This window comes from Pteropus medius, unplaced genomic scaffold (genome assembly GCF_902729225.1).
Source record: "Pteropus medius unplaced genomic scaffold, Ma_sr-lr_union100, whole genome shotgun sequence".
Classification (NCBI taxonomy): domain Eukaryota; kingdom Metazoa; phylum Chordata; class Mammalia; order Chiroptera; family Pteropodidae; genus Pteropus; species Pteropus medius.
The window spans coordinates 21817769-21841626 of NW_024344378.1; the positions used below are offsets into that span (position 1 = coordinate 21817769).

Here is a 23858-nt window from a genome sequence, read left to right on the forward strand (position 1 = left end):
TTTCATTTTTCTAATGCTCCAGGATAAATTCAGAAAAAATGAAGATCTTGGCTGAATGGCATCTTAGCTCATATCCCATATTACCCCTCCACTCACCCAATCAACTTTGATCCCAGTTTGTAGGATTCTACCACAGCGGAAGGTTATTGACAAGGTTATTTCCAATAGCACCATTCCAATCTAAGGTAAGAGAGAATATGAGAGTGGCCCTTTAATAAAGAAACGTCTTCAGAAAAGATCATTTTCAGCTACATCCCTTGTTCTTTATGGTTCTTCCCTCCAGAAAAGTGCCAACTCTCCTCCTGTTGTGAGATTTTTTTTCTCCTGGGAAGAGGAGGACATTTAGTTCAGTAGTGCTTCATCAGTCAACTCCCACCCTTTTCCCCTGACCCCTGTGCCATTGGGAAAGAGGGAACGTGTGAGTCTCCACAGCCAGTCGGCCAGTCATGGGCTCCCTTGGGAGTAAGTGATGTTTGTGCAGAAGAGATCTGCACATTCAGTGGACATAGTCCAGACCCCACCAGCCATGGGCATTTCTCCTAAGAGAGGGTTTTGGAATTTAGCTTGCTGCTTTTTTTAAGAGCTTGATTTACAGAGCTCTCAGGGAAAGGAATGGTGAATTACTAGTCAACATCTTGGTAACTCCCACGCCAGCCTAGCAAATATAATTCAATTCAAAAAACATTGACACTTCAAACGCATCTGGCTCTGTGCTAGGTATTCTGGAGACATGCAGATAAATAAGATATGGTTCCCTCATCTGCAGAGCTAACAAGCTGGTGTGTGTTTGTGTTTGGGGGATTACAATTTAGTCCTTTATTTAGAATAAAATAGAAAGCTAGTTCACATCGGATTGCCTTTTCTATACTGGGCGTACTGGTAGGATATTTATATTTGCTGTCAGCATTCTTCTTTGCTGACTGCCCCTGCTGAATAATAATAAACATTCAGTTCAGCCTTGTGTACATTTGTTAACACTTGCTGTGTACATTGTTCTGGAATACAGTCAGTGGTCATGGATTGTAATGCAACTCACTAATCTATGGAGGGATTAAACCTATGGCTGTGGTTCCCATAGCAACAGGATCTGAGCCAAGCCACCACTGTTCATATGTCATTTGGCCATTGGAAAGAAACTGAATCTTAATGGTGCCTGCCTGGCTTCATTGGTTAGCCTATCACTGGGATAAGATCCTAAGTGCTCCATTCTTGTTTCTCTTTGAAATGTTAGATAGTGCCCCTTATGCACTGCACAGCCATGATCTAGACACAGGATCAGCTTAAATCTGACCATTTCCTGAGAAAGAACATCCAATTACAGGCCTATTTCCCATAGATGCTGGATTGATGCACAATTTCTTCTTGTATAAAGAACTACCTAATTAGGAGGCTTCATGGGAAGCAGCAGGACCCTGGTCCTGTGACTGGATTCTTGATTCTAGCCCTAGCTCTGCCATTAATTAGATGTGTACCTTTAGGTTCCAGTTTTCTCATCATTTAAATTGTGATAAAAAAAAATGTCTCTTCTATCTACCTACAAAAGATATTGTTGCAATCCTTGAGAAAATTAGATATGATAATCGAATTCTGATTTTGTATATACACGTACACATAAAAAAATTACTGGAAAGGACTGCTTCTAAACATTAAAAGTGGTTTTCTCTGGATGGTGATATTACAGATAGTTTTTATTTTCTTCTTTGTGGATTTTTTGTATGTAAAATTGCTATAATCAGTATTATTGCTTTTATAATATGAAAAAATAGACTAGTTTTTAAGCATTTTATTTTATTATTTAAAGGCTATTTTTAAAAGAAAAAAATAGAGTGTTTTGAAAGGATTAAGTGCTTTAAATAGTTAAGCAAATTATCCCAGCCTAATTCATTTATTGTTCATTGATTCGTTCATTCATAAACACTTGTTATACTCCTGCTACATGCTAGATGCTGGATGTTGGAGACACTGTCTTGCCCTCAGGGAGCTTGCAGTGTAGATAGGAATCAGATGAATCCGCAGAAACTGCCACAGAAGCACTTTGTCAGGGCAGGAGAGGAACAGAAGCCAGCCTGTCAGGCAGGTCGGGCATCAAGAAAGGGTTTCTGGAGGAGACAACACCTGGGCTGGATCTTGAAGGAGAAGAGCAAGTTAGCCATGGGAAGAAGAGTTCGAAGTCTGGGGAGGATCTGCCAAAGGCAATAGCATGTACAAAGGTACAGAGGCGTTAATTTTCCAGAGAGTCATGGTGGATGGATTCTGAAAAGTTACTTAGGCACGTTTTTCCCATTGCTGTTAGTGGCCACAAAGGATGTGTGAAAGTAAAGAATTTCAAAGCTGGAGGTGGTGGAGCAGGGAGGTACAAAACCCAGCCAAACCAGCCTGCGACTTGTTTCTTGGTGTAGATTCATTTCTTTCTTTTCTTTCCCGTGGGAGCCATCAGGAAGATGAAAGAAGCAGAGTGTACCTGTTTAGGGGTAGCTGTGATATGAAACCCAATCTTCTCATTAGAGGCCCTGACAAAAACTTCTCCATGCACAGCCTTCCTTTGTGGCAGCCAGCAGCTGCTGAGAGAAGAGCGCCCTCGGCTGCAGGATCAATCACTGGGGCTCAGGCTGGCTCCACTTTAGCTGCCAAAGCGCCTGGGCTGCATGCCCAGTGGGCATGACTTGCATCTTTGCTCCTCTCTGCCTGTAAACCCTGGCTTTTCAGATCAGAGCCTGTGCCTGCACCATCTTACTGGGCAGGCAGCTCTTTTGCCCTTAATACTTTAAATAGAGGCCCCTCTGATTTTTCACTCCAGTACTCATCCTTTGCTTATTTATTAACCTGAGTGGTGTGCACAGGATGTGAATGACAGACAGCAGTTTAACAGCTCACTCTGATTGAATTTGCTTCGGGAAACAGAGCTCTGTACCTGAAATCAGAAGGTGCGGGCTCACAGTGCAGCACCACAAGGTTCCAGTTGCTTGAGTCTTCATTTCCAGCTCTGTAAAATGGGCCTAACTGTGCTGAGGTTGGGTGTGGGAGTATTTGAATGTGGTGCTTAAGAGTAATATTGGCTTTGGAATCAGACCTGAGTTTCAAACCCCACTCTCCCACTTAGTAGCAGATTACTAAACTTTGATAAACATCATTTCCTCTCTTACAATGGAGACAGTAATAGTTTCTATTTGAGAGGGTTGTTGGTAAGGATTAATCGAGGCCATGCGTGTGTAGTTTTTACCGCATACTAAGCACTCAGTAAATGTTAGCTACTATTATTATTTATAAAGTCACCTGGTAAAATGTAAAATTCTGTAAGTTACTAATTATCATTAGTAACGAACATAACTATGGCAAGATGATATACCTTTGAATATCTATTCAGATACCTGGAAATCAACACAAGTAATACTAAGGTATGAAAAGTAGATTTTTAAAAAAAAAAAATTATGTTGCCGGAAAATTAGAAGAATAAAAAGGGAAAGCCGTGATTCCTGCACTTGAGAGGAATTGACTGCAAATGGTTAAAGACAAACTAAAAATTATATTTTATTTTCCTCCAGAGAAGATACTGACAGCCTTTCCCAGTGAATGCAATTAAGGCAGTAACCACACTGCAATACTAGCTCTAACACCTTCATTTGGTATTTATAAATGGCCCAATAAGCCCTAGAAACCATGATATGTCCCATCAAAGTGCTAATGACAGCACATTATGTGAATCACTGAGAAGCAACAATTGAAAAAATCTCTCTCTGCCATCAACCATTTATATTGTTCTCAGATTGCAATACTGAGGGAGTACAGCTACAGCAAATCATGCAGCAACCTAAATAAATTAAGGAGAAGAAGCAATTATAGCTTCATTGCATTTGACTTTACGAGCATAGTACATCCTCAAAGCCATGTACCAATAATAGAGGAATAAGGCCAGCTCTGGAAATGAGAAGAGCTGCACCTCCTCTAACCTTATCAGTTCACCTAAAACACTAGAAAATTACCTGAAAATAATCTGACAAGAAAGAGAGGATGGAAGGGAGGAAGGAAGCAAAAGAAAGTGGAAAGGGAATAAATGGAGTGCCATTTGGTGAGTTGCAAAGATCTTTTATGGGTGCTGCAATTAGACAAATGTAAGGTTTTTTCACTTTAAATGTTATAGTTGCAAATACTAAGGGCACAACAATGTCTATACGATGGTTAGGAACTAACAAATGGGCCTCTGATAGGAGTGAACTTGAGAGCCAAAGATAATACATTACATTTGTGTTGTTGTTTATTTAAATAAAAGCAGAAGTATTTAAAATAGAAATAGAATTAATAGGTATTCTGTTTTTAATTCTTATTTAAATGCACTATACTATAAATTATTTAAAGATCTATCAGTTATTAGGTACCTCATTCACTAACTTTCAACTTTTATCAACCTGCTTATTTTATCTCTGATTTGGTTTTATGCTTTGAAAGGATTGAATAGAACACATCATTTTTACTCATTCTAAACTTGACTTGGGCAGACCTGTCTTCTACTCTGGAATCCACTGCCCTCATCTTGATGTCAAAATCCTTATAACCTTCCTTCATTAGAGCAGTGATTCTCAAACCTGGCTGCATATTATGGTACCTTGGGAGCTTTTAAAAAATACCTGTGCTTAGGTACCACCACCAGAGAGTCTGATTGATTTGGTCTGTAGAGGAGCCCAGGTGTTGGTATTTTTAAAAGCTCCCCAAGTGTGTCTAATATGCACCCCAAACTGATGACTTGTGGTCCCTTTCAGCTCTGACATTTTCTGATTCATCTTCAAGATTTTCATACCAGTACCTTCAGACAGGCCTCCTAGCTGAGCTTACATTTATAAAACTTTTTAAACTAAAATTAAATGACTATTTCACTTTTAAATCACCCAGGGAGTAATCCCTCTTTTCTCAAGGCTCTTGTAGCCCTATCATAGCAGTTATCACTTTTGTTATTGTTGTTGATAGAGTTGTTCAGGTACATCTAATTTCCTCTCTCTGAGTGTAAGCTCCTTAGAAACAAGCCACCTCTCCTATCTTTATATCCCCCATAATGCCCTGCTCATAGTCACTCCTTACTGAATTCTAAAGATGCTCAGTGACTGTGATTCTGGGGGCTGCAGTGCATACTCACTAATGGAAATATGGAGGTCAGGCTTTCATTGTCAGGTGCTGTGTGCACATTGAGTATAAGGTGCTTAAGAGACTGGACTCTGGACACTTGCTGTGTCACATTTGACAGATCCCCTCATCTTCCATCTTTTCTGTAATGGTGATGCTAAAACTTCATTGTACTGTATAGGTTCTTCTGAGTGCTTAAGACAATGCCTGACAGTAAGTATATGATAATGTGACCATTTTTATCTATTCTAAATATATGAAAATTATTCCTTGGAATCGGATGAAATTCTAACATCTTGAAAAAGATGGGAACACCTGGGAAACAGTCATCCCAATGGGCAGGTACTAATTACAACTGATCAGTAACAGGACATATTTTAGTTATAATAATGTTGTTTGGCACATATGGATTGTTTTAGAATCTTCCAAATCCTCCACATCTCATTTAATACTCCACAAACCTACATAATGATAATTTTCTCCTTTGGCTTCTTTGACTTTATTCTTTATGTCCCCCTAGAAGTTTCCACAGCTTATTTTCATCTATTAATTTATCTGGCCTTTCCAGCTTCCTAATAATGCAAGTAGGAGAGACATACCCATTCTGTTTAATAGAGAAGAAAACTGAGGCCCAGAGAGGTCCAGCAATTTACTCAAAGGAACACAGCAAGGTAAAGCCAGTGGTTCTGAGTTCTCTGATTCTTCATCACTACTTCATATTCTCCCTTTGTTTGGTTCTGCCATGGCTCTGTCAAGTCAAGAATTCAGATCGACATTGTCCCCTAGCAGCCAAGGTAGATGGAAATGGCAATGAGGAAGTAGAAAAGCTGGCCTCAAGGTAAAATAAAATGATCCAGAAGATAAAACTCTTGTACATTTATATTTTCATTGACTAATGAAAGGAAAAAGAAAGAAACAAATTTTCAATTTCCTGCAGCAGCAGGTTAGTTTCAACGCTTCTATTGAATATATTAAGAGCAAAATGCAGTATTTACCACTCTTCTTGAAGTTGTCATTTTGCCCCATATATATTATATATGTATATTATATATGTGTATATGTAAGAGGTCCCCCCTCCTTGAATATGGGACCTCTTAAAACCTCTCCTGCCCAAGAACCATAAACTGTGCAGGAGCTGGACCATCCTCTAATATTTACCCATGTGATGATGGATGGAGATCCAAAAGTCATTTCATTTGTTTGGGAGAGCCACATAAGGACATTTCCATGGTGTCTCTGAAAGACAAAAGGTCATGAATACCCCTTCATTAATTTTACCTCCAGGAAAGCACTACAAATGTATTGGGGGCTTTGCCATGAATGCAAACTGACCTTGACCCATGCCCTCAGGAGCAAGTGGAATAGGAAAGGTGTTGGCAATGTCCAAGATAACATACCAAGTGCCATCTGTCTGGGCAGTGGATTTAGTTACAGTTACAATGTCTGCAAGAGCTGGGATTGTAGGAGTAATAACTAATCCACCAGAAATCTCCTGTTCCATTACCATTGGATACAGGGCTGTCATATTAAGATGTTGCACCTCTTACTATTCCTGCTGCCTTTTAGATCTTAATCAAAGCTGTGGTTTCCTTTCACCCTCCTGGGACCACTCAAGATGAGACAGGAAGACAGGCTGGGGAGTGATTTACACGTCCCACTACAGGTGAATATCTCCACTATGGGTAACATCCCACTGCATGTGACTCCTCTTGATTAGGAGAATTCCCTTCTGGACATTGTGAATGTTCACAGCTCAGTCATGTAAAACATCAGCACCAAGGTACAGTCAGTGGGGAATGTACATTGGAAGCCACAATAAGAGGACATTGAATTGGTCCAAAGGGCTCTCACCTACAAGGTCAATTTAGATTAGTTTTCCCTACTAAGGACCTTGCCCAAACCTTTTTAGTTGAATTCAGGAGGCCCCCTCTGCAACAAAATGGGTAGGATTGTGACTTAGTCACCTTTATCCAATAGAGCATTAAAGTTTGAGTTCTTCCCCAAAGTTTCTCAGCATACTTGTTTTTGCCCTTTGGTCCCTCATGGAGACAGGGAGACCTCAGCCCCACATCTAGTCAATTTTCTCTTTGAAACAGTTCAAATTGGGATAGAGGATAGAGATATAGATATAAACACACACACACATCTTCTGGTTATTGGTTCAGGTTTTCTAGAGAACCCTGACTAATACATACAACATTTAATTAAGGCTACTATCAGCAGGACCTTTATAAACTACTGACCATAGTGTATTGCAATGCATCTGTCTATCACTCTTTCTCTTCCTCTCCCATGCAGGGGAGAAATAGTTAAGTTGAAAGTGACTGTGAAACCTTGGGTGCTAAGACTTTATTTTAATAAACTGTCTTCCTCAAACATAGTAGGCACTCAATAGAGGTTTGGTGAATGAGAGAGGGATTGAGTGTGTGAGTGAATGATTGGATTTCTTCAATCCCCCATAGTTGCCTTCCCTAATATCCACATTCAGCAAAAAAGCCTATGTGCCTTTCAAGGTCCAGCTCACAGGTAGCCTCTTTCTGAGAATTTTTCTCGAATTCTCCTAAGAGAATGTTTTGTCTCTTGCTTCTAAACCTCATTAACATTGACTCTGTATCTCTTTATGCATTTGGTATGCACAGTGTTATCTACAAATATGTTTAGTCTTTTGCAAACTGGTCATATTTCCCTCTCTAAATTGTAAGTTCCTTGAATATAGGAACTGATATACTGATCTTTATATATCTCCTTAAGCACCAAGTACATAGTTGGTACCTAATAGACATTCAAAAATTGCTGCATTGGGCTGTCTCAAGCCAGGGTAGGGAATCACTGGTGCAAATGTGCTAATTACCCACAGGTTGTTTTAAAGGTGTTTCTGATTATTAGTTAGCAGTTCAGACTCCCTTTAGGAAACATGGCCTTTTTTGTTAATGATCACTTTAACTGCCACACATCTTTGTAATGATTGGTTGCCTTTAAAATAAGCCAATTACTACATGTTTATAGAGAGCATACATGTGAAAGAACTGTGAGTAAAATAACAAAACGTTCAGAGATCCAAATAGCATGGGTGTTGATTTGTTCTAGAAATCCTAGTTCATACATCTCATTATCATCTTCATCTTCTGAGCTACCATGAAATGAGAGCCAGCTACATGCCAGCAACTAGGTCATTTCATATCATGATTTTTTTAATCTTTAAGGCAACTGGAGATATTAGTTTAATCTACTGTTGAGGAAACAGAGGCCCAGAGAGTTAGGTAGTTTACTCTCTGATTACTTACAGCCTACCTTATCTTCATACCTTGCTCATCTCTAATCCCTTTGGAGTCCATCTCAGCAATTGTCTTGCTTCTAAGCCAAGCCATCCACTGTTGTCACTCTAGACTCTATAATCACTCAGAGCCTCTTTAGCTCTTGTCCGAATCATCACAGTGACCTTCTCATGGTTTCTCTGCCTATAGTTTCTTCTACTTCCAAAAAATCTTCCACAATATCAATGAGAGACATGGTCATGCCATTCCCCTTCTTCAAAACCTTTGTTGGATCCCCATCACCTATGCAATGCCCCTGACTTCTAAGCATGGCACTCAAGGCTTTCCATAATCTGGACTTGCTCTGCCTTTTGAGTTCTATTTCTAAGCAGTCATACCCAGATTACATGTCTTCCACTGGAATTACTGACTCATCATTACCCCCAACAAAATATTCTTTGCTCCAAAGTCCATTAGAATCCATCTCTAGTTCCACCTTCTCTAATGCCCTCAACAGGAATCTCTCACACTGATTCTCTCACTTTGATTATATGTTATACTTTGTTCTCACTATACAATGATGTCTAGCATAGTTATAAATACATAGACCAATCTCTCCTTTTAGAAAATGAGAAAATCGAAGGCAGGGAATATTATGACTTACTATGCTTAGCATATAAGCAAAGATTATGAATTTGGCTGGGGATTAAATTGAATTTTGGGTGAATAAGGTATTAAAAGTCTACCGCACTCTGAGGAATAGTTACAGCTGCTGCCTCAAGGGACACTGATTATAAATTCTGTTGAGGAAATGGAGGCCCACTCCATTTAATCACTCTCTTGTACCATAACATACCTACCGTTCAGGCAGTAGTGTATCAACTGTAACATGGACAAAATGTAATCTCACATATATCCAGGATTAATTTTCTAAATGTTTTGCCAGCTCTGAAAAGCACCTGGATGCAATGGTTCCATACCAACTCAAATAAGACTTAAAAAGAGGTTTGAAGGGTGAGAGAGAGGTAGCTTGCCAAATGAAATGTCTTAGAAACACCAATTTAATGACTTACATATAAATTAATCATAAACATGTGGATTAAATTTCCCCAGAAAAAGCATGTTTTGGTTCTCTGTGGACCACAAAAGATTGAAAAATGATTGGAGATATTTCCTGAGCCCAAAGACTAAGAAAGAGCAGTTCTATACTTCTTTAACTACAAATATTAGTGCAATAGATAAATTATCTAGGAGTCTAGGGAAGTTAGAAATATGGACAGGAAATAAGAAAATGAGATTCAGCTTGAGAGTATGTTCCAGGTACACCTGGGGCAAAATAATCAGAAACAGAGAGATTTTGTTTTAGAGAGAACCCAATAAAGTTATGGAGACTATAAGACATTCAGGGTGATTTCTAGTTGGCATGGCCCATGTAATAGAAGACTGGTCATTCTTATTCCTGAGAATACAAGAGAAAAAGCCCTAGACTGTGGAATATGAAATGGTACTCATTGCCCACAGAATAAAAAACAAAGCCTTTGCTTTGGATCATATCAAGATTTTCTTGATGGAAGAAGGGTTTGGCAAAAATTAGACTAATTTTTCCAGATGACTCAAGGAAATAAATGACCAAAGTCAAGAAAGTAGTCTTTGAGCATAGAGTACAGAAGCAAAATGGAGTCTGAATTCCAAAACAAGAGAAACTGAAACTCAAGTTCAAATGATTGCCTTCAGTAGGGAAGAACACAATCTTTGTTTGAAGTCATAAGTACAGCATGGGCCATTCATAGGAGGCCTTCTGAGAAGTGTTTTATCCTTCCTTGTCATTTGAAAATACTTTTTGAAGAGGTTAGATATCCATCCAAATAGGCCAAACTAAAGTATCATTATTATAGTCAATTTCTGACCTTGGAAAGTAGGCCATGTTTTGCAGTGTTATACAAGTAAATTGGCATGAAGACCAAATGACCTAATGTCAAGAAAATACAAAGAGGTTTTCTATGAGTCTAGAAAAGAGAGTTGAAGAAAATAATCTATTGCTTTCTAGGAGGTAGGGTATCCTGGTTTTCTAGATACCCAATGAAGTGTGAGAAAAATAATAAGGATCAATGATAACAGACAGTCTTTTACATTTGTATAATGCTTTGCCATTTACATGGTGCTCCATATAAATTGTCTCATAATCTTCCCAGTAACTACCAGACAGTATTACTGTCTCATTTGTATAGATGAAGAAACTGAATCACAGAGATGACAAATAATTTGGAGCATATGGCAGTGTCAGGGACTCGTCTTGTTCTTTTGACCCCTAATTCAGTATTCTTCCTATATTTAAGTGATTTCATAGCTGACTGGTTTAACTCTATAGGGAAGAAGATTACTATAGCTTGTTGAAAGTCTCAACATAACTCATTGTTGATTGTATTGATCATATGTTCTCGGCACTTTATGTCTTAGCTCATTTAATGATCACAGCAACACTGTGGGGTAGATATTAGTACTCTCATTTTAAAGGCAGAGAATCAAGTATGGAGGGATTAAGTGACTTGCCTACTGGCCAGTAAATGGAGGGGCTGGAATTCAAATCTAGGCAATCTGTCTCCAGAACTCACTGTTTAACCACTATGTTGTACTCTATCTAAAAACTGCTTTGTCATAAATATTATTTTCCCTGGTGAGGAGAAAGCCATCTCACAATGAAGTTGACATCTAATTCTGAGTATATCTAAACTTGGGGTACAGATTTCCATTAACTGCATGCTTCTATATTAGAGAAAGCTGAGGTGACATGCCTATCAGCAGATGGCACATGTGACTCTAACCTAGACATATAATTCGCAGCCACTATTGTGACTGCTGAATCCTGAATCAAAAGGAAAATTCCATGGTGAAAGAATAAGGAGTGATATTTAAATAGTACAATTTTTAAATGATATAACCCCTAAAAGCATAACCAGAGATTCTCAATGGCAGGATGTTTGCTTCTCTCTTCTTAAAGGACTGTAGAGAATGAAAAGTTATCTTTGGTTAGGAGAAAGGACACTAGGCTTTGGGATTTAGTGTTCGGACCTGCAGACATGCCTACCTTATTTTTTCTCTTACTTTTCTATTTTTGCTTTGTAGAGAAGTAGTGACCAAAGGCTTGGACTCAAGAGCTAACCTTTTAATTTAATTCATCTCTTTGTTTAAATCTGCTGGCTTAATGGAGGCAAGGCAGGGAAAATTGTGAACATCTGGATAGTTGAGTCACAGCTGCCAGAGGCCTTTTCCTGACAGAATGACTAAATTCTGCAGTAATTCCATGAGGAGTTTGTCAAAAATGAGGATTCAAGGGGAATGAAAAGAACCATTCCAATCAAGGCTGAGGAAAAAGTGAAGTCTTATCAAGAAGTGATAAACAACAGTGTGGAATGAGTGTGAAAGGAAAATAGACAACTTGCAAATGCTTCTAGGGAGAACAGTCTGGATGATGAAGGGACTGTGAACCATATGAAATAAGTATGAAAGCCCTGGGGAATTTAAGCTAAAGAAGGGCAAACTTGCAGGTGACATGAAGGTTATCTTCCAACGTGTGAAAGCCTGTCATTTATAAGAGAGTTTAGATTTCTTCTATAGGGCGTAGATTTCTTATAAGGCACAGAGGATTTCATCTCCTGCAAAAAGTGATGAACCAGGATTTAAAGCCCAAGTCCAATCTGAGAGCACTTCATCTTAACCACTATGTTATTTTAACAGGAGAGCTTGAATTTATACTCTACATGCAACTCAGATATTTAAAAAACAAACTTTATTTCACTCACTGATTGCTCATAAGCCCTTAACCCTCCTTGAGAATAACAAAACACAACAACAGAAATCAACTTTCCAATTAAAAGTAACTTAATCTTTTCTTCCTGGTAATTTCACAGACTTTTCAGAGTTTCCATCCCGTTCTCCTTTTTTTTCCTCCTAGATGCCATCTGGGTACAAGGGGATTCTGATCTCATGTGCTGGTAATGGGGAGGAGCCACATGTTCTGTCATCTGAGTACTCACCAACGTTCACTCAGTCATTCCCCCTGATTACTTGGTGCACTACCCTGGTATTCTCTGAGGGATAGTGGGTGCTGCTAGGTTTTTTTCAGTTTCATATTGGCACCTGCTATTGAGCCTGTGCATTACCATTGCTCCTTGTTAAGCTCCGCATATTCTGAGACTTCCTTGTAGTGTCACCAAGATTATTCTAGAACACTAGTTCCCTCAGCAATTCTCTGTGACTTTACAGAGCACACGGGAACTTGTGGATCTCCTGCAGGAAAGCAAAGGTCATGGCAGACAGGAAGCACTGACTCAGACCCTCCTTTTGCAGAATCACATCATTTCTGTGCCATCGTAGCTGCCCTTGGTTAGTATGTGATGTCTCCTGCAAGTTCCCTATGAAAAGTAGGACACATGTATGCGCTTCTTTCAGTTTCTTCTTCCTGCCTGAGGACTAGAGAGATGAACACTAGATCTCTTTTCTGCGATCCAAGCAACTTCCTAACCCCGGACTCATCCCCTCCAAACTTTGCCTATGTCAGTCATATCCTCAGTGCTCTCTACAGTGAAAGTGAAAGGCTTCCAGTGAAACTTTATGTTCGGACCTCTAAGTTTTGCTGTGTTAACAAAAGCTTTAACAATTGGGGGGAGGAGAGCAAGGAGGGGACGGGCAGTGCCTAACGAAACCTATTTTCTAAATCTTTGCCTCAGTTTTTTAAGAATAATTTGAAACTCAAATCTGAGCTCTGACTCTTCTGTTGTAAGTGATGTCTGACCTTCTAAAGAAGCACGAATGTCCTTGATTCATTATATAGAGATGAAGGGCAACAAGATTTACAGAGAGTGAAATTAAATTGGTCATTTTATATATTCTTTTCTCTCAGTGAAATATTTTATTTTAAGACATTAAAATACATTGGTTTTAGATCTCAAATGTCATTCTCAGTATACTTTACTGCCTTCTGTAAAGAAAATCAACCAGAGTACATTAACATTATTCTTTATTCAAAAATGCCAGGAGAAAGAGAGTTCCAAAGGCGTATTCTAACTTGGGGAGGGAGGGCAGAAGTTTTTAACAGGACTTTAACAGGAGGAATTAGCGGAAGTCCAGCTAGTTTCAGGAATAGTTGGTTCAAGACAGTTCTCAGAAGAGGGAGGAACTGTACTTGTGAGTTAGCAGCCATTGTTTGAGCAATTTGAATTTATTAAGAGCAGAGAGGAACAGCTGTGGCAGGCAAGGACATGCTAGGGCCATCGTGGAAAATTCTCTGGCTTTAAGTGTCTCTTAATTTATAAAGTGGAAAAATACACCAGTTAGTTCAGCATGTAATAGGCTGTTTCTTGAGCAACTGTTCTAAAGATGTGTCCGTAACCCACTTAAGTACTCTGTCTCATGATAACTAAATTTGCAGATATTTTCAAATAATGATATGGCTCAAAAAACTTTGAACAAGGTAGGCTTTCAATCAATGTCTGCTTTGCCAGGCTGAAATGACACCCTGCCTTTGAAGAACTCACCAAACAACTGGTGAGACAGACATAAATTATTCTATCAAAATGAAACTATGTTCAAAGCATTGTGAAATTTCAGGGCAGAAAGCATTTTTGCAGAGAGAATGACATTCAGTTTACACATTGAAGAATGGTAATGATAATGCTGGTAAATATAATATTAATATAAGCGACTATTCATTAAGACCTATCATATGCTAACCACCTTATATATACTTATCTTGAATCCTCAAAATATCCCATTTAGTCCATTTAGCCTGCTATTACAAAAATACCATAGACTGGGTGGCTTATCAGAAATTTATTTCTCACAGTTCTGGAGGCTGGGAAGTCCAAGATCAAGACACCAGCAAATTCAGTTTCTGGCAAGGGCTCTTTTCCTAGTTCATAGATGGCTGTCTTTTCTCTGCGTCCTCACATGACTAAAGGGTTGAGGGATCTCTTGGGGGTCTCTTATAAGGTCCCTGATTCCACTCATGAGGGCTTCAGTAAACTTCTCAAGGGTCCCACTTTCTAACACCATCACATTGGGGATTAGGTTTTAGCTTATTGATTTTGAGGGGGGACACAAACGTTCAGTTCATAGCATCCATTGAGATAGATCTTACTTACTTAAGAAGAAGTAAAAAGTGAAGCTCACAGAGGTTCAGTGACCTGTTCAAACCCAAATTTATAAATGGTAAAGCTCAGATTCGAGCCTAGAACAATCTGGCTCCAAAGTCTACCGTCATTCTCTTGCACCGTCATTTTCCAAAGTGTGAGACAGGCACCACTGCCACACTCCCGTGGGGAGCGGAACCTAGGTGTGCTGCAGATGAGATTAGGAGAACCAGGGCATAACATTACATAACACTGAACCCCATAGTGGGGGAACTACTCCCATTTCATTTCTTTTTTAAAGGATGAGAGAAAGTTTCAGTTTGATGGAATATGTCCTTATACCTCTTTAATCTTGCCAAACTCTCATTTACAATGAGCCTCAGGCTCAGAGCATTTGGTAGCATTCTAGCGAGAATTTAAAATGCACTTTTTCATAGTATTTATTTTTATGGTTACTTTCTAATTATGGAAAATGGTGCTTTTTAAAATTTTATATAATTTGATTGGAAGTTTCTGATTTATATACTTATTTACGTTAAAAAGTATTTTTTAAAAAATATTAGGATAATTCTAGTAGATATGGATAATGAATATGTGATAGTGGCCTTGTCAGTGACGTTTGGGGCCCAAAGGCATTGTACCTCACTAAACAGGATTTCACTAGATAAACAGCGATGGTAGGAGATAGCTGCTGATGGTGGAGGGAAAAGAGTGCTCTAAGGAGAAGAAATGACTCATAAAATGAGAAGCATATCAAAATATGGTGTATTTGGAAACAGTGAACCATCTGAGGAGCTAAGATTTGCATGGTGAATATTGAGGCATGAAATTGTCCATGTTATTATTATACATGAATCCTTTACCTTACAATTTTATAATAGAGATGTGACTGAAATTAAATAGCACAGTTATGAACTCCTCTCTATTTTTTTTATAAGATGCCATAATCTTGATTAAAAATTAGAAAAGCTTCATTCTGTGTAAGTAGATAAGAGATGAAGATGAAGAGACTCCAAATATGCCACCCCAAAATATGCCACTTTGGCATAAGGATTATTTGGGGCTGAAAGCAATTAGGAGGCAGCAAATAAATACAGAAAGAACTGTCTATGTCCCTCTATTGGCTTAAAAACAGGACATAAATTTCCCATTGTAAAGGCTTCCCCCTCCCCTCTGCCATACGAGGCCCCAGACGGTAAACCTCAGAGAGTAAAGGAAAAGTTTTGTCCTTTCCTACAAATGCCTTTTAAACAAATAAGCCCTATCACAAATTTCTCAGAAGGAAACGTGGGCAAAGAATGAGGCCGTTTTTAGTTTGAAAAATATGCTCCCATAGCAAGGTATGCCCATCTCCTTGAAGAAATGTAATTTTAGGAAAACTTCTGACTTTTTCCAATCCTCTACCTTCAGTTATTTCAAGTAAAATAGTAGCAAAACAAATATGTGAGAACTTACATGAAAAGTAAGTTATACTCATTTCCAACTAAAAAGTTAAATAATTTCTGGGAAAGACAAAAAAAAGAGTTTGGTGACAGCTAAATCTTTTATGCAGAAAGCAAAGCCAGAGATTTCCTTACGCTCCCTGAAGTAAACTGCCTGTCTTCTTTCGCTTTGTTTCTGTTTCTCATCTATAATTTATTTATACAGAAAAGAAGAAGGATCTTTGATAGAGGGGTGGTAGGAAAGAGAATTGAGGCCTTCTTATAATTTAATTTAAACACCTCTGGCAAGGTAAACAAATATAGCAAAAGCCATAAATAACAATATCCCTACGTGTGCTACGTTACTGAGCCAACCTTACGGGTGAGACAAAACAGAAGCAAAACTTAAGGGAGAAGTAGGTCTTTATCCCAGGGTGGTGGCAGCTTCTGGCCTCCTCATTGAATCATTAACACATTGTCATTTACTAAAAACATACCTCTTTAATAAAAGACAATCAGCGTCAAACAATCATCAAGCAATTGTTCCTTTTAAAAGACACTACTCTAGAACAATTTTTAGAATAAAGAAGAGTCAATGGTATAATGTGGCACTTTTCTTACTGATGGTCACTTTCCACATAGCAGCTAATCCCAAATTCAGGGCAAACCTTGTGACTTAAGGCATTCTAGTCATGGCTTTGTCACACTACCACCACCACCTGGTAGCATCGGATAAAACGGCAAGGTGTTTTGTTTGTTTGTTTTTGAGTGACTGAGTCATCAGATTATTGGAAACCTCTATGAGAACTTGTATTCTTATAGAAAATTTAAATTTTGTTCTGTCTTTACTTTTCTCATTTTACTACCACAGTATTTTGTACCTTTTTTTACACTCTCTGTTTTAATACAGGAGCCTTTTTACTGCTCATTCCCAGGCAGGTCTGGCCTTTCAGTTAGGAAGGCAAGACACCTGTCTACGCATGTACTTGGGATTGCTGGCTTTCTTTCACAAATATCCACTGTTGAATGCTAGCTCCCCAGAATATCGTCAAAGCAGCCTGTTGATAACACAAACTGAGTTTGTTTTTGCTGATAAGGAAAACCTTATCTAAACAGAATCTTGGTAGCATCTCTGAGTGGGAAGGACAAAGTCATAAAGGATATTTATAAGATTTTTCAAGTCTGCCTTAGGGTGGGTCTTTCATTGTGGGAGCTTGGTTAGGATAGGGTAAGGATCATGATATAATAGTTTAGTATTGGTGACAGCCAGGTAAGGATTTTGGGGTGAGGGGTTCAAAGGAGTCTTGGGGTATAAACTGTTTGCTTTTTCTATTGATGGGTTGATGAGTCTTCCAGGACATTCCTGGAATGCACAATTAAATTATTTCCAACTTCTGTCATTCCTGGGCATGAATTTCCTGGAGTAATAAAGTTATATTGATGAAGACAGTAGGTTGATAAAGTCAAGTTACTGTAGACAGAAAGCTGTGTAGGTATACAGTTTGGGTTCTTACCACCCAACCACCTGATTCCTTCTTCCTGTCCTTTCATGGCTGAAGAGTCATCCAGTGAAGGCTTTTTGACTTTCAGGATAACTCAATGAAAATTGCCCAGGTTTTGGAATTAATATATTTTGGATAGTTCAGTGCTCAACAAGTGTCCATCCCCTTCACCCTCCTTCTCCTCTCCCTGCTTTCAAAGGCTTCTGTTAAGATGTGGAGAAATTGGAACTCTTATGCATTGTTGATGGGAATGTAAAATGGTGCAGCCACTTTGGAAAACAGTTTTACAGTTTTGCAAAATGTTAAATATAGAGTTACCATATGACCCAGCATTTTTACTCCTAAGTATATACCCAAGAGAATTAAAAACATATGTCTACACAAAAGTTTATACTTGGATTCATAGCAGTACTATTCACAATAGCTAAAAAGTAGAATATCCGTCAACTGATAAATAGATAAATAAAATGTGCTATGTTGATTAAAATGTACTATTTGCCAATAAAAAGAACAAATTATTGTACATGCTACAACATGGATGAAATTGAAAACATTAGGCTTAGTTAAAGAAGCCAATCACAAAAGGCCATATATCGTATGATCGCATTTTTATGAAATGTCCAGAATAGGCAAATATATGGAGACAGGAAACAGATTAGTGGTTGCCTGGGACTAGTAGGTTGGGAGAGAGGATAAGTTTGGGGGAATGAGTAGTGACTATCAATCATACGGGCTTTCCTTTTTGGGGTGATGAAAATATTCTAAAATTGATTTTGATGATGGTTGCACAACTCTGTAAACATAGCAAAAACCATTGGATTGTATGCTTTAAATGGGTGAATTATATGATATGTGAATTATATCTCAATAAAGCTATTAAAAAAAAAAGGTTCCCTTAAAATATAAATACTCTTTGGTGAGAGTCAAGCTATAAAAGAATACATTAACTGATTGCTGAGAGTGAAAGTTCAGAAAAGGAACCTTGGATTGGTGAGGAATGGGATGAGGAATGGGAAGGAGCGGGCCCTGAAAGAGGAAGTGCCTGGGGAGCTAATGAATGGGCACACCAACCTTGCCTGGTTCACACACTGCCTAGGCTTTCCCTAGCAGCCAAGTCACGCAGGCGCGTGTTCAGTGCATTCAACACCCAGACGGGGATCATTTTTAACATCTCCTTTCCTCAATATGACAATTATTTGTAGTGATAATTATAAATTATTTTCTCAATTCCTTTTTTTAGTTTTAAAACCGTTGAAAAAATTTTAAAGTAAATACATTTCTATTTTAAAGATATTTCTATTTAAAGAGACTGTTCAAATTCAGTAAAAGATTTTAGTATAAACTAAAATTTGCATCTGTCAAACGGGAATAGTACACCTCACAGCTTTGCTTTACAGTTTCAATTTTAAACACATAAAATGACAGAACTGAAATAACACTAGTTCTGTTTTTTCATCTTTAGGATCATTGAGCAATCACTGGGTTTTTTTTTAGAAGCTCCAGTTTAAATTTAGGAATATGCAGTACCACAGGGGTTGGTGATGTGAATTGCTGGCTGGAAGAGAGCTTGCACAATTCCCAACAGCCAGCACTGTTAACAAACTTATTTGCAAAAGGAACATGGGTTGCCAACTCTGTGTTTGTAGGGAATCCACTGAATAACGGAGTACTCAGAATTAACTTCCATGTAGAATGCAATGTTTACTAACCTGATTGATTAAAATGTGCTAATTTGAAGCTTATATATATATTATTATAAGTCAACAATAACCACTGCAGTTATTTCGAAGTTAACCAACAAAAGACTTCTTCAAGGAGGAGTATTTTATCGCTGGCAATGTTTAGAATTGTTGGCACATGGTGATAATAAAAAGCAGACTGACTTTTAGTTGGTTTTATTATGGTTTTTTAAATCTCTACACATAATACACCCCCTCGATGCCTATACCCAGCGCAGACTCCCCCACCACCCTACATGTGGAACACCACTGATGTTAATTTACATAAACATGGTAAATGATGGCTTATATATTCTAACAGCTATAGGTACTGTGAATAAAATGTTAACCTAAGAGTAAAAAAGTGTATCATTTTAATCTAAATTTGCTACAAGTTTGTTATGTAATCCTAGCACTGGCATTAAAAGGTTAATTTTTATCAAACCTCTGAGTTCATGGAGGCTCTAAAACTCACAATAGGTTGTAGTAAGTTAAAAAGAATTTCTCGAGGGAAAAATTGTTTTTTTCATTAAGAAGAAAAGACTGACTTTTACAAACTACTTATAGCCAGATGTTATATTCTTGGGGCACACAACACACATTTTGTTTTTAAATGTTGAAAATCTTTTAATATAAAAAAATAGATAGACTGTGAAAAGAGGAAGAAGAATAATAAGCAAATAATTATAACAATACTTTATAAAAGTATTTGAAACTACAACTTGTAATGGCATGTTGTCTGGGTTTACCTCTTTGTCAACAGAAAGATGGTATGAAATATAAGAGAACTATATAAGAAAAACAAGACCAATTGACACTATAACTTGAATAATTAAGAATTCTAGAGACTCCTTATATAATCTATATTAGAGATCTAAAGTTTGTTCAGGGAACTAAAATATGCCATCTACCTATCCATCCATTCTCTTTCTTTCCTGCTTGCCTGTTTTTCTGCCTTCTTTACTCACCTCCCTACCTTTTCTTCATTCTTCATTCATTCATTTCCTCTTCTATCCTGGGCACTGTGTAATTTGTAATTTGTGGATTACAAAGATGGATGTTATCATTCCTACCCTCGAAAATCTCTCGGTCTGGTTCCAGAGACAGACACATAAACAACATATTAGAATTCAGTGTGTTCAGTGTAAGAATGTACCGAGAGCTGCAGAAGCATCAAGGAAGAGGTAAGTAGCTCAGTGTGGACAGAGAGAAACGCTCTCTGGGAGGTGACATCAAACTGAATTTCATGGACTGAGTAGTTCTCCAGGTGGTACTATGCATATGTGTGTGGGGTGGGAGGTGGTGGTAGAGCAGAGAGAAGATATTCTGTACAGTCTAAGACTTGCTTTACTCTTTTCTTCTCATGTTCCTGAATTTTAAATTTAAGTAATTTCAAAACTTGTTCTCAATGTTTTACTCTGAGCACCTCATATGTGCAACATTCAGTTAATAGGAAATTCCTGGATTATTGACAGTTTACAACTCATTAATTGATTTTATAGAACAGGTTGCCACGCTCATTTAAATAGGATTTTCACAAATTTGAATTCTCACCCAAAAATCTCCTTGTCTTTCTGCTTAGCATTCTATATAAGAGTGAGTTGTGGACAAACAATGCTTTGTATTTTTTCCCCATCTTCATCTTTCGAGTTTAAGAGATCCTTTTGATCCAAATAGCCCATAACTTGGTATAAAACCTGCTTACCCTGGTTGTTTCCCTTATGAACAGCATTAGTTAGGGAAGTCAGCCCTCAACCCCACATCCCTGGCATATCATTTCCTCAAAAAGCTGTTTTAGGGTGAGAGATCTGCTCAGCCTCATGGGAAGAAGTGCTGTCAGGCCCATCCAAAGGCTCCCTTGCCATCCCAGAAGTTCCCAACAACAGCAAAATCAGACATTTAGAAAAAGGAGAGCTGTCTATGGCCATGCTACCCTGAACAAGCCCGATCCCATCTGATCTCGGAAGCTAAGCAGGGTTGGGCCTGGTTAGTACTTGGACGGGAGACCACCTAGGAAGACCGGGTGCTGTAGGTGTAAAAAATTAAAAAATAAGGGATTGTAGGCTGACAAGTTCCTTGCAATCAGTGAGGTCAACCAAGGGTCATCTTGCCTAAAAAATAAAAAATAAAGAAAGCTGATTCTTCTCAGAAATAGAGCTGTTCCCACATGGACTTAGCTCAATGAAAATTCACTCAGCCAAAATCCTAGAAGTAGACTTGTGACCTGACACTCCTCCCAGAGTAAAGGATGCTATGTTCCTTCTCCTTCAATCTGGGTATAGCACTGTGACTGCCTCCACTAATAGAGTGCAGTGCAAGATACACTATGTGACCTCCAAGACTTCAACACAAATATTTTTTTAAATAGACCATTAAAATACTAGGCAGTCTGCTTTGTTCTCTTAGGACACTTACTCTTATGTTCCTGCCTTCATGTGGTGAAAAAGCACAAACTAGCCTACACAGAGAGACTACATGGAGAGGCCACAAGTAAGTGTTTCAACCAATAGCCCACCTAAGGTCCCAGCCAACAGCCAACATCAGCCGCCAGATACTTGAGTTAAAATGCTTTCAGACAGTTCTAGTCCCCAGCTGTTGTGTCCTGTAATTATTGTTTTAATATTTTATTTTTTAAATTAAATTGATACTATTAACCTATAAATCCATATGACCTAGTATGTTAACCTAGCATGTAGATCTGCCATGACAAATATTATATTTCTAGGTTTGTGTTGGGTTAATTTAAGTAGGACACACTATAATGGGAAATGTCACCTAAATTCTTTTCTTCATGCTTTCCCCATTCACATCTAAGGAAAGAAAAAAGGAAAAAAAAAAAAAAGCTAGTCTGCTATTCTGCCCCCTCCTGAGATTATAATGGTTTCATCATGGCTGGGAGTCTGAGAGCTACAAATAGAATCTAATGTGAATGATTTAAGGTAACCCCACTTGTCAGACTATCACCCCAGGATCTGAATAGGACATTCTTCTCTGCCTCCCACTTCCTGACTCTACTCAGCAGGACATGTCATCCCATTATCTACCTAGCTTCAACATAACCACGTTCTGTTTTTCCTATTGGTCAACCTAGGAAAATGGCCCAATACATAGAAGTTTCAAGAGCTTAGAAGAGAGAGAAAAATTGGCATTTCTACATTCTGTGAATAATAACAACCTGCCTCAGATTTGTGTACCTTTTACTGCTTCAAATGCTTTATACTGCTGATGAGGATGCAGAGAAACAATGACTCACACATTGCAGAGAAACAGTGAATGGGATAGCCACTCAAGAAATAAGTTTGGCAGTTTCTTGAAAACTAAGTACACACTTACCATACAACTCAGTAATTATAGAAGTTTCATTGGCAATAATTAATAACTGTTAACAACCAAAATGTCTCTCAATAGGTGAATGCTTAAACTGTGGTATATCCATACCATGAAATACTACTCAGCAATGAAAAGAGTTGAACTATTGACACATAAAACAACTTGGGTGGATTTCAAGGGTAGCATGCTGAGTGAGAAAGGCCAATGTGAAAAAGTCAAATAATGTATGATTCTATTTATTTAACATTCTTAAAATAACAAAATTATAGAGATAGAAATCATATTTATGGTTGTCAGGGATTAGAGATGGTGGGGAGTGTAGGGTGAGAGTGACTATGAAGGATTAACATGAGGGAAATCTGTTTGGTGGAACAATTCTATATCTTTATTGTGGTGGTGGTTGCACAAATGTACAGGTGGGATAAAATGGTATATAGCTACATACATGTTATACCTATGTCAAATTCCTGGTTTTGATATTGAATTATAGTTAGTTAAAATGTAACAATTAAGGGAAACTTGATGAAGGGTACATGAGACCAATCTGTACTATTTTTGCAACTTCCTAAGAATCTCTAATAATTTCAAAATTTAAAAAAATTAGTGTTTTCTCGCTCTCTTAAAAATCCTTTTAGACATGTAAGCATTTGCTATTTATTCCCATTTTACAAATGAAGAAAATGAGTCTCAGAAAAGGTTTTGACTTGCCTAAAGCCACATGGCTGAGATGATTCTGGAACTGGGTCTTTCACCCCAGTTCCAGTGTTCTTTCGTTCAGGTTTTAGTACAACTGACTTAAGGGTCAAAGCTTACAATTTCTGTGCTTATTTACTAATGCTTCCTTACATGAATTTCACATGGTTTATTCAATTGACATTTTTAACCACCTAATATTAATAGATAATATATTATTTTATGAAATGGCCATTTATAGCTCAGTAAAATTAATTCCTTCTTTATATGAATAGAAATGTTAAAGAACCAAAATAACATGAATTATCTATTTGAGTCCTAAAGTTGAGCTCAAGATCTTTTAAAAATTCTATACTGGATATATTGAGAGCTTTAGGGATTAAAAAATTGAAAGTCTTAAAATATGTTGGGATTTCCTTCTGCAAAACGGCATGTCAAAGTATATATGCTTATCGGTTTTGTAGTTTTAGTATTTACACAATTGAAAAGAATACTAATCCAAAATGTATATGACTCCATTTGACCTTTTCTAATTTCATTTTCTTTGAAGTAGAGCCAGATTTTAAGATACTCGAGAAAAATCTGAGTTCAGAACCCTTACATAGTTTTATATTTTCCTAGCTCTTGTCTACATCTAAATCAACAACAATTTTCTTTTTAGTAGGCCTCTCCTATGTCAAGTCTTTCTAAAACATTCAAC

The 23858-nt window shown here is 37.9% G+C and overlaps 1 protein-coding gene and 1 non-coding gene across 4 annotated transcripts in view; both read left to right on the top strand.

Annotated features, from left to right (window-relative positions):
- Positions 1 to 23858, top strand: part of HPSE2 (heparanase 2 (inactive)) — a 536390-nt gene that overhangs the window by 417595 nt on the left and 94937 nt on the right. The window lies entirely within an intron of this gene.
- Positions 21052 to 21170, top strand: LOC120610011 (5S ribosomal RNA). The gene has a single exon (XR_005654863.1). It is a non-coding gene; the product is annotated as a 5S ribosomal RNA (ribosomal RNA).